The sequence below is a fragment of the Pectinophora gossypiella genome, unplaced genomic scaffold (assembly GCF_024362695.1).
Source record: "Pectinophora gossypiella unplaced genomic scaffold, ilPecGoss1.1 Pgos_126, whole genome shotgun sequence".
In the NCBI taxonomy this organism is placed as follows: domain Eukaryota; kingdom Metazoa; phylum Arthropoda; class Insecta; order Lepidoptera; family Gelechiidae; genus Pectinophora; species Pectinophora gossypiella.
The window spans coordinates 14,745-24,999 of record NW_026063215.1 but is presented as its reverse complement, the minus strand read 5'-3'; the positions used below and the strand labels follow the sequence as shown (position 1 = coordinate 24,999).

Below are 10,255 nucleotides of genomic sequence, written 5' to 3'. Positions count from 1 at the left end.
CAAACTTTGGATTGTGAGCCTGTCAGTCAACCACTCTGAATAACAGAGAAGGGGAGGAAAGTAGTTGGTTAAGTTGATGTTTTATTAAACTATTTGATTAATTGTAGAAATATTTTGTATGAGTATGAGTTGCACCTATGACATATTTTAAATATAATAATAAAAAAACTTATTTCTAAAAATATGTCTTTTATTACTTTTTTAAACAAAATTGTTTCTTTTGAGGGATTGTGTCCTCTAACATGATGGACTAATGTTATGGGCGATAGGCTGATCCCTTATCACCATAAGGTTCATCATATCCATCTTTGGACTTCGTATCAACAGTGGCTGTAAGTTGTCTTTGATTACTTGTGGCTCTGCCCACCCCATTAGGGATTACGGGCGTGAGTTTATGTATGTATGTATGTTGTTTCTTTTTAAAATTATCTTGAAAAATATAGAGTTTAATGACATTGTTAAGTGCCATTTCTACTGATAGGATAACACAATCAGTGGTTTGACCAGTTGTTAGTTACATTTTGATGTAGGCACCTGCAGGCATTGAATTTATGACCTCTTGAGAATTTCCACATGAAACATCCTTTGGTAGTTTACTAATGAGGTACTTTCCAGGCTACGTTCCCCAAAAAATATATAGATTGCGCTGTACAGAGGTGCGTTCGTTTAACCTTCCAATTTCATGGACGACACGCATGTATCTACTTGTTTTACCTTTGTTTTTGAGTATATATGATGACCCTTGTAATTACACCCAGGCACAACACATCTTCCACCTAATATTATTCTGATCAAAATAAAGAAAAGCAATATAGGTAGGTAGCAAGACTATTCTATACCTACATATCTGATTCATATAACAATACATACCTCTGCCATCAAATTATATTTTTTCAATATAATTATTTACCGCAGCAAGAACAAAATAGGTATTTATCACGTTAAATCTGGACAGCGCCATCTATATATTTTTTTGGGAACATAGCCTGAAGAGTATCTCATTAGTTTTTTTTTATAAATATTTCTATTACTTACCTATAATGTTACTGGTGCTGTTTCTAGTACCTACTCAACATCTAAATGTATTTGAAGTTACACCTGTCATTTCCTTATCAGTTGAAAAGGAAAGGGACGGGTAAACAACGCGTAGAACTTTTGGAATACACGTTAATTTTAGGCAGAAAATTAAAAAAGAACCTTCTTTAATATTGACCTTAAATTTAAAATTTAATATATAACCCGACAAAATTAAGTTAACAGCACACGCCAAAAGAATTGCAATGAGCGAGATGCCTATTTTATAATTAACAGTTGTCAATCATCCGTCCTTTCCTTTTCGGCGGATAAGAATGAAAAAAAAAACAGTTATTGGCAAGCTTGCTGCAAAATATAACGGTGTGCCTCTTTTTGAGGCTACAAGAATTATATAGTAAAAAAAATAATTGCAACTATAAATTTAACCTGACTACTTCTAACGGCTACCTCACTTTGTTCAGCAGACATCTGGTTTATCCGCCATTTTGTTTTGAGGAAAAATATGACGTTCTTATCAAATACCATATAATATATAATTTCTACCCTGTGCCTCCTTATAAAAAACAAAATTTTGTATGGCGGCCATCTTCTTTTTCCGCCATTTCGTTTTTTGTCTGCAGCGATTGGATTTGTCTAAGATTTAAATACGAGTCGTGAAAAAACTATTGGTTCAGGCAAGATATTTCTGCCAGGCCGTAAGGTGTCTCCTTGATGCGGAGCAGTTTTCGAAGATCGAGCAGTAATTTCATAGGAAATATGACGTTCTGATCAGACCCTCCATACGTCATTTTTACCCCCAAAATTTTGTATGGCGGCCATCTTGTTTTTTCGCCATTTTGTCTTTTTTTTCACCCGCGATAGAATTTGACCAAGATGTAAACAGGTCTCGTGAAAACAAAAAAGTACCAGGTGCGATAGATTTGCCAGGCCGTAAGGTGTCTCCCTGATGTGGAGCAGTTTTCCAAGATGACGTTCCGATCATCAATTTTACCTCTGAGACATTTTCTGGAAAAACAAAAATTTGTATGGCGGCCATCTTGTTTTTCGGCCATTTTGTTTTTTTTTCACCGAGATTAAAATTTGACCAAGAATTAAATAGGTTTCGTGAAAACAAAAAAGGTCCAGATGCGATAGTTTCGCCAGGCCTTAGGGTGCCGCTCTGATGCGGAGCAGTTTTCAAAGATCGAGAAGTATTTCCATACTCTTCAAGACGTTTCGATGATCAAAACCCTCATACATAATTTTTATCCCAGAGGTATTTTCAGGAAAAACGAAAAATTTGTATGGCAGCCATCTTGATTTTCCGCCATTTTGATTTTTTTTCACCGGCGATAAAATTTGACTAAGGTTCAAATACGTTGTGCGTAAAAAGAATTGTTCCATGTGCGATAGTTTCGCCAGGCCGTAGGATGTATCTCTGATGCGGAGCAGTTTTCCAAAATCTGGAAAGTTCCCCATACTCGACGGGAGGTCCAGAGTTTTTACCCCCGAGACATTTTCTGGAAAAACAAAATGTTGTATGGCGGCCATCTTGATTTTCCGCCATTTTGATTTTTTTCACCGGCAACTAAATTTGACCAAGATTTAAATAGGTATCGTGAAAACTAAAAAGTTCCACGTGCGATAGTTTTACCAGGCCATAGGGTGTCTCCCTGATGCGGAGCAGTTTTTCAAGATTGAACAGATTTTCCATACTCAACTTGACGTTCCGATTACACCCCTATACATCATTTTTACCCCCGAGGCATTTTCAAAAATTTGTATGGCGGCCATCTTGTTTTTCCGCCATTTTGATTTTTTATCACCAGCGATTGAATTTGACCAGGAATTAAGTAGGTTTAGTGGAAAAAAAAATGTTCTATGTTTGATAGTTTAGCCAGGCCATAGGGTGTCTCCCTGATGCGGAGCAGTTTTTAAAGATCGAACAGTATTTTCATACTCAACAATACGTTTCGATTACACCCCCATTCACAGTTTTTACCCCCGAGGCATTTTTTGAAAAAACATTTTTTTGTATGGCGGCCATCTTGTTTTTCCGCCATTTTGTTTTTTTTTCACCCACGATAGAATTTGACCAAGATTTAAGAAGGTTTTGTGAAAAAAGAATCTTTCTAGGTGTGATAGTTTCGCCAGACTGTAGGGCGTCTCCCTGATGCGGAGCAGTTTTCCAAGATCTGGAAGTTTTCCCATACTCACCGGGAGGTCCCGATCACACCCCCCATACATCATTTTCACCCCCCGACCCTCCTTCTGGGAGAACAATTATGTCAGTGAGTGAGTCAGTCAGTCAGTCAGTGGGTTTGCAGCTATATATATTATAACTAGATGTCGCGTGGTTCGCTCGCAGCAAGCTGCTCGCGTGTCCTGTATTAGTTCGAAGCTTTGTATGGCGGCCATCTTGTTTTCGTGAAATCAAAAAAGTTCTAGGTGCTATAGTTTTGCCAGGCCGTAGCGTGTCTCCCTGATGCGGAGCAGTTTTCCAAGATGACGTTCCGATCACACCCCTGTACATCATTTTTACACCCGAGACATTTTTATGAAAAACAAAAATTTATATGGCGGCCATCTTGTTTTTCGGCCATTTTGTTTTTTTTTTCACCGGCAATAAAATTTGACCAAGATTTAAATAGGTTTCGTGAAAACAAAAAAGTTCCAGGTGCGATAGATTTGCCAGGCCGTAGGGTGTCTCCCTGATGCAGAGCAGTTTTTGAAGGTCGGGAAGTATTTCCATACTCAACATGACATTTTGATCACATCCCTCATACATCATATTCACCCCCGAGGCATTTTCGAGAAAAACGAAAATTTTGTATGGCGGCCATCTTAGTTTTCCGCCATTTTGTTTTTTTTTTACCGGCGATAAAATTTGACCAAGATTTAAATAGGTTTTGTGAAAAAAATATTGCTCCAGGTTTTATAGTTTTGCCAGGCCGTAGGGTGTCTCCCTGATGCGGAGCAGTTTTTCAAGATCGAGCAGTATTAAAATACTCAACATGACGATCCGATCACATCCCTATACATAATTTTTACCTTCGAGGCATTTTCGGGAAAAACGAAAATTTTGTATGGCAGCCATCTTGTTTTTCCGCCATTTTGATTTTTTTTCAACGGTGATTGAATTTGACCAAGATTTAAATAGATTTCGTGAAAACAAAAAAGTTCCACGTGCGATAGTTTTGCCAGGCCGTAGGGTGTCTCTCTGATGCGGAGCAGGTTTTCAAGATCGAGAAGTATTTCCATACTTACCAATACGTTCCGATTACATCACCATACACAGTTTTTACCCACGAGACATTTTGTGGAAAAATAAAATGTTGTATGGCGGCCATCTTGTTTTTCCGCCATTTTGATTTTTTTTCAACAGTGATTGAATTTGACCAGGAATTAAGTAGGTTTTGTGGAAAAAGAATCGTTCTAGGTGCGATAGTTGCGCCAGGCCGTAGGGTGTCTCCCTGATGCGGAGCAGTTTTCCATGATCTGGAAGTTTTCCCATACTCACCGGGTGGTCTCGATCACATCCCCCATACATCATTTTTACCCCCCGACGCTCCTTCTGGGAGAACAATTATGTCAGTGAGTGAGTGAGTGAGTCAGTCAGTCAGTCAGTCAGTCAGTGGGTTTGCAGCTATATATAGTATAACTAGTAACTGGTCAGAAACCGAAAAGCAATTATTATATAACAGTAATTATTATGTAACAGTTGTTGGCAATCCACAACGAGTACCTATTTTCCTGCAATTAAGGGGTGGTTCAAGTGGTGTGACGAAAATCGTGTTAGTAGCACAAGTCCAGAAAGTCACATAAATGCAGATTTTTAGCCTACATACACTTGGTGGAGAAACTTGCATACAGTTCGATTCTAATCCATAAATCTGCAATATTTACATTTTGTATAATTAGACGGGACCGTAAGTCTGATGACCAATTATTACTATGACAGATTTCAGCATCATTCAGAGCAATTTCAGCATCCAACAAGTCAAAGCAAAAAAAAAAAAAAAAAATCTGCCTGTTTGGGTTATCCAGATTGTTCATTATTTGATTGGTAAGTTGTCCCATAACCAAAAATACTTTATTTGAAATCTCTTTGGTTCAAAGACAGACACTGCTATCCATAGGCAGTCAGGATGGCAGCTCTTAAAACACCCTAGCTATATAGCAAGCAAATGTGCCCAGTTACTTGAGCAAGACGTCTTATTGAAGTTTCTCAAAACAGAGGGAATGAGGTTGATAAACTGAAGCACCTATTTATCACTATAACAGGACAACCATAACCAGCTTCTAGGACTGTTATTGGCAGATCAGCTGTGGCCTCAGCAAGCTGGGTTGAAAATCATCCCATTGATGACATACTATCATGAGGCAACTTGAAGAATCAAGATACTTTAAAAAAAGTCTATAGTATTTCTTTACAAGAAATACAAAAGAAGAGTAATATATTATCTCATTTACTGTTTAATAATGTTGTGCCTGAATAATAATTTTATAAGTTTGAATAAATTATTATGTGTTGATTGTTTCATAAAAGTTTTTAAGAAACAATAAATATTATAATTTTCACATAGCGTTTTGTGTTTGTCACCAGCAGATATCAAACAGGTCTTCATATCGACGTTGTGTGTTTTTAGACAAATACATAATATAATATTTTGAATTACAACAAAATAATTATTATGTATTGAAAGAAAAACACACAACGTCGCAGGAATATCTTCCTGGTGAAGGACTATGAAAAGATGACAGAATTGCAGTGCTACCACACTTTCAAAATTTATGAAAGTGTTGCCCTAGCAGGTGACAAGCAGGTAAATAGTACCAACATAGCGGGAGTAAAGGGTAAGTTCACAAAACAATCTTCATATCGACGTTGTGTGTTTTTCTTTCAATACATAATAATTATTTTGTTGTAATTCAAAATATTATATTTTTTTAGGTCTCGTTGCTGAAGTTCTCTTGATATTTTCCTGTGCTACTTTTTCCCTACTTTGTTAGAATTTGTAACTTACAAGTTCATCGAGTCGAGTCCTACTTCCCCGTTTTTGCGTCGACATATTACTGTAAAAACTTCCAGAACCATTATGTGTTTTGGATAGAGCCGAAATGATAAAAAAATGTGGATAATGTTCGTTGATAAATTGCAATGTAAGTAAGTAAGTAACATTTGTATGTTACTCAAATGACACTGTAATTATAAAGTTATTTATTTATAGGTGTTAGATGCTGATGGACTTTGTCATACTAACTCATACTCATACCAAGAGATAAAAGCAACAATAACAAGTCTCCTGAAGTACCTATGTTCCAGTCCGAGAGTTGGAAACAATGTGTCTGTATAAGTTGTGGAATATCTTTGGGAAGGCATACAAGAAGACAAATTCACAGGCCATAGACTTATGGAAAGAAATGAAGAGTGACATTATATATAAAAACAAAAATATCTTCGAGACAGGTAATAAAGTATTAAGGATTTTAATTTACATAGTGTAAGAGCCATTTAAAAGTTTTATGTGTTTCAATCATAATGAGGGACTTTCCAATCGGCATTCCCCAAAACACGATGGCATTGTTTCTTTCTTCAGTTTAAACTTCTAATTTCAAGGATAACAGACATTATGCATCTTTAACTTTATTTTGGGGTATAAATGATGATGATATATTATGATGATACAACTTCCACCTATTATTAGGTATTTTGATCAAAATAAAGAAAAGCAATGTAGGTAGCAATGTCATTCTATACATAATGTAGTCCAAATATCAAGAAACAATTAGTTTTATATTGTATGATGATGATTCGGTCATTATATTACATTTTTGAATAATTATGTACCCCAGCCTTGAGAAAATAGGTAATTATCAAGTTAAAAGTGAACAACTCTATCTATCATGTGTTTGGGGTACGTCAATTGGAATGTCTCATTGTTATAAGGCAATTTGATTATAATTAAAACATTGTTTTAATTTCAATTTAATGTTGGTATGTTTCAATTCAACAGATTTAATAATATTGTTACAATCAGGCATATTGTACATGGGACATCAAAACTACAATTCTTTTTTAAGAATATTCATATTTGCTTTCAGATGCCTGATGGATGCTCATGTATGCGTTGTTTGCAGGATGAGCTCACCTCAAAATCATTAATTAATATCTAGTGAATATAAGAACTGTGTTAAGTGTGCCGTTGCATTGTATGTAGTTAGTAGCTATTTATGGTCATAGATGTTGTTAAACTATGAGCTTAAATCACTTTATAATATATTATCATATCATTAAATGATTAAAAAGCTAGTTAGGAACATACCCCATATATTTTAAATAATGTTATTGTCAAGTTTATTCTATACTTTCTTACTAATAATTACCATATTAAGTCCCCTGACTTGATTTATGTAATGACTATGTACTATTATTTGAGAGTTGTGAGGGCCGGATTGAATACAGCCTGCGAGATCACTGCGACCTTGTCAGATCTATTGTGACCTAAATCCCTATATTTAAAAAAAATACCTCTAGACCATGACTATGTACTAACATCAGTAAGTAGCAACTGGGACCAGCAGCTTCACATGCCCCCACCGGGACTTGAACCTGGGACATCCAGATGTGAGCCCAACAGTCAGAGCCACTGGACCACGGAGGCCGAGAGTACTTGGTTAAGTTGCTGTTGTAATTTAACTACCTATTTGATTAAATGTGGAAATATTTTGTATGAGTATGAGTTGCACCTACTTAGGCATGATATTTTAAATATATAATAAAACAACTGATTTCTAAAAATATATCTTTCATTATCTTTTAATAAAATTGTTTCTTTTTAAAATTATTTTGAAAAATATAAATAGTAATCAATCACGTCGTTTAGCACCACTTAACTAATAAGATCTCACAATCAGTGTTTTTGTTGTATCAAAATTGTTAGTTGCATTTCAATGTAGGTACCTACCTACAATACAATACAAAAACTCTTTATACCTACTGATATTAAACTTATGACCTCTTGAGACCAGATTTCCACATCAAACATCCTCTGGTAGTCTTTATTAGCGTAAATACAAGACAAATATTCTCTTTTATAAGTATTTTTATAAAGTATTTCTATTACCTATTTAGTTACTAAATATGCAAGAGTAACGTGTGTTGTTGGTGCTGATTCCAGTGCAGTTGGTAATATCTGTCATTTTTTTATCAACCGAAAAGGAAAAGGACGGATGATTGAAAACTGTAACTATACCTTCACACGCGCTAATTACTAATTACAGTACGCAATCCACCTAGAGCGAGGCGTCAAGGTCACATCGAGATTGGAATAATGGACGCTATTACAGTAGCTCGTGGTTACCATGGTTACTCCCCACCAACTCGCTTGAGATCATGGTTACGTTCCACCGATTTGCTATTAGACTACCTACACGATCCTGGTCGACAAGCCCCTGACCTTGACGCACCGGGCAGAATGGATTAGAAAGTGTAATTGCCGCTTATATAGGTAATATAGTTTAGTTTTCAAATATCGAGAAGTATTTCCACACTCAACAATACGTTCGGATTACAACCCCGTACCTACACAAATTTTACCAGCAAGACATTTTCTGGAAAAACAAAATTTTGTATGGCGGCCATCTTGTTTTTCTGCCATTTTGATTTTTTTCACCGGCGATAAAATTTGACTAAGATTTAAATAGGTTTCGTAAAAACAAGAAAGTTCCAGGTGCGATAGATTTGCCAGGCCGTAGGGTGTCTCCCTGATGCGGAGCAGTTTTCGAAGATTGAGAACATTTTCCGTACTCGACAAGACACTCCGATCACATTCCCATACACAGTTTTTACCCCCGTGACAATTTCTGGGAAAACAAAATTTTGTATGGCGGCCATCTTGTTTTTCCGCCATTTTGATTTTTTTTCAACCACGATAGAATATGACCAAGATTTAAATAGGTTTTGCGAAAAAAAATTTGATCCAGGTATAATAGTTGCGCCAGGCCGTAGGTTGTCTCCCTGATGCGGAGCAGTTTCTGAAGATCAAGAAGTATTTGGATATTCAACTTGGCATTTCAATCACATCTCCCATACATCATTTTTACACCCGAGACATTTTCTGAAAAAACAAAAATTTATATGGCGGCCATCTTGTTTTTCGGCCATTTTGTTTTTTTTTCACCGGCGATAAAATTTGACCAAGATTTAAATAGGTTTCGTGAAAAATTTATTGCTCCAGGTTTTATAGTTTTGCCAGGCCGTAGCGTGTCTCCCTGATGCGGAGCAGTTTTTCAAGATCGAGCAGTATTGAAATACTCAACATGACTATCCGATCACATCCCTATACATCATTTTTACCCCCGAGGCATTTTCAGGAAAAACGAAAAATTTGTATGGCGGCCATCTTGATTTTCCGCCATTTTGATTTTTTTTCACCGGCAACTAAATTTGACTAAGATTTAAATAGGTTCCGTGAAAAAAATATTGCTCCACGTATTATAGTTTTGCCAGGCCGTAGAGTGTCTCCCTGATGCGGAGCAGTTTTTGAAGGTTGAGCAGTATTTAAATTCTCTACATGATCTTCCGATTACGTCCCCATACATTGTTTTTACCGCCGAGACATTTTCTGGAAAAATATTTTTTTGTATGGCGGCCATCTTGTTTTTCCGCCATTTTGATTTTTTTTCACCCACAATAGAATTTGACCAAGATTTAAATAGGTTTTGCGAAAAAAAAATTGATGCAGGTATAATAGTTTCGCCAGGCCGTAGGGTGTCTCCCTGATGCGGAGCAGTTTTCCAAGATCTGGAAGTTTTCCCATACTCATCGGAAGATCTTGATCACACCCCCCATACATTATTTTTACCCCCCGACACTCCTTCTGGGAGAACAACTCTGTCAGTGAGTGAGTCAGTCAGTCAATACATGGGTTTGTAGCTATATATATTATAATATCTATTTAGTTTCAAGACAAATAGAAGTTTAATAGTTACTTAATAAATAGTTTAATGGTTTCTAAAACTATAATTTCCTAGATAAATTATGTGATGAAGTAATCTAACTTAGCGCCGTTACCAAATCGCAAAGGTTAGGTTACCACGCTGATAAAAGTGCTAGACCCAAATTCTAGTTTTAACTAGGAAAACGCGTTTTTATTGAAACGAGGTTTTTCTGCTATATTTATAATTAATAGAAAATTAAAAATGGCTTCATTCATAAGTGAATAAACATACCTAATAA

At 36.1% G+C, this 10,255-nt stretch overlaps 1 long non-coding RNA gene across 1 annotated transcript; it reads left to right on the top strand.

The window, feature by feature from the left end:
- Positions 1-5,964: 5,964 nt before the first annotated feature.
- On the top strand, positions 5,965-7,714 carry LOC126380841 (uncharacterized). The gene is made up of 3 exons (XR_007568556.1): positions 5,965-6,177; positions 6,246-6,484; positions 7,120-7,714. It is a non-coding gene; the product is annotated as an uncharacterized LOC126380841 (long non-coding RNA).
- Positions 7,715-10,255: the final 2,541 nt, after the last annotated feature.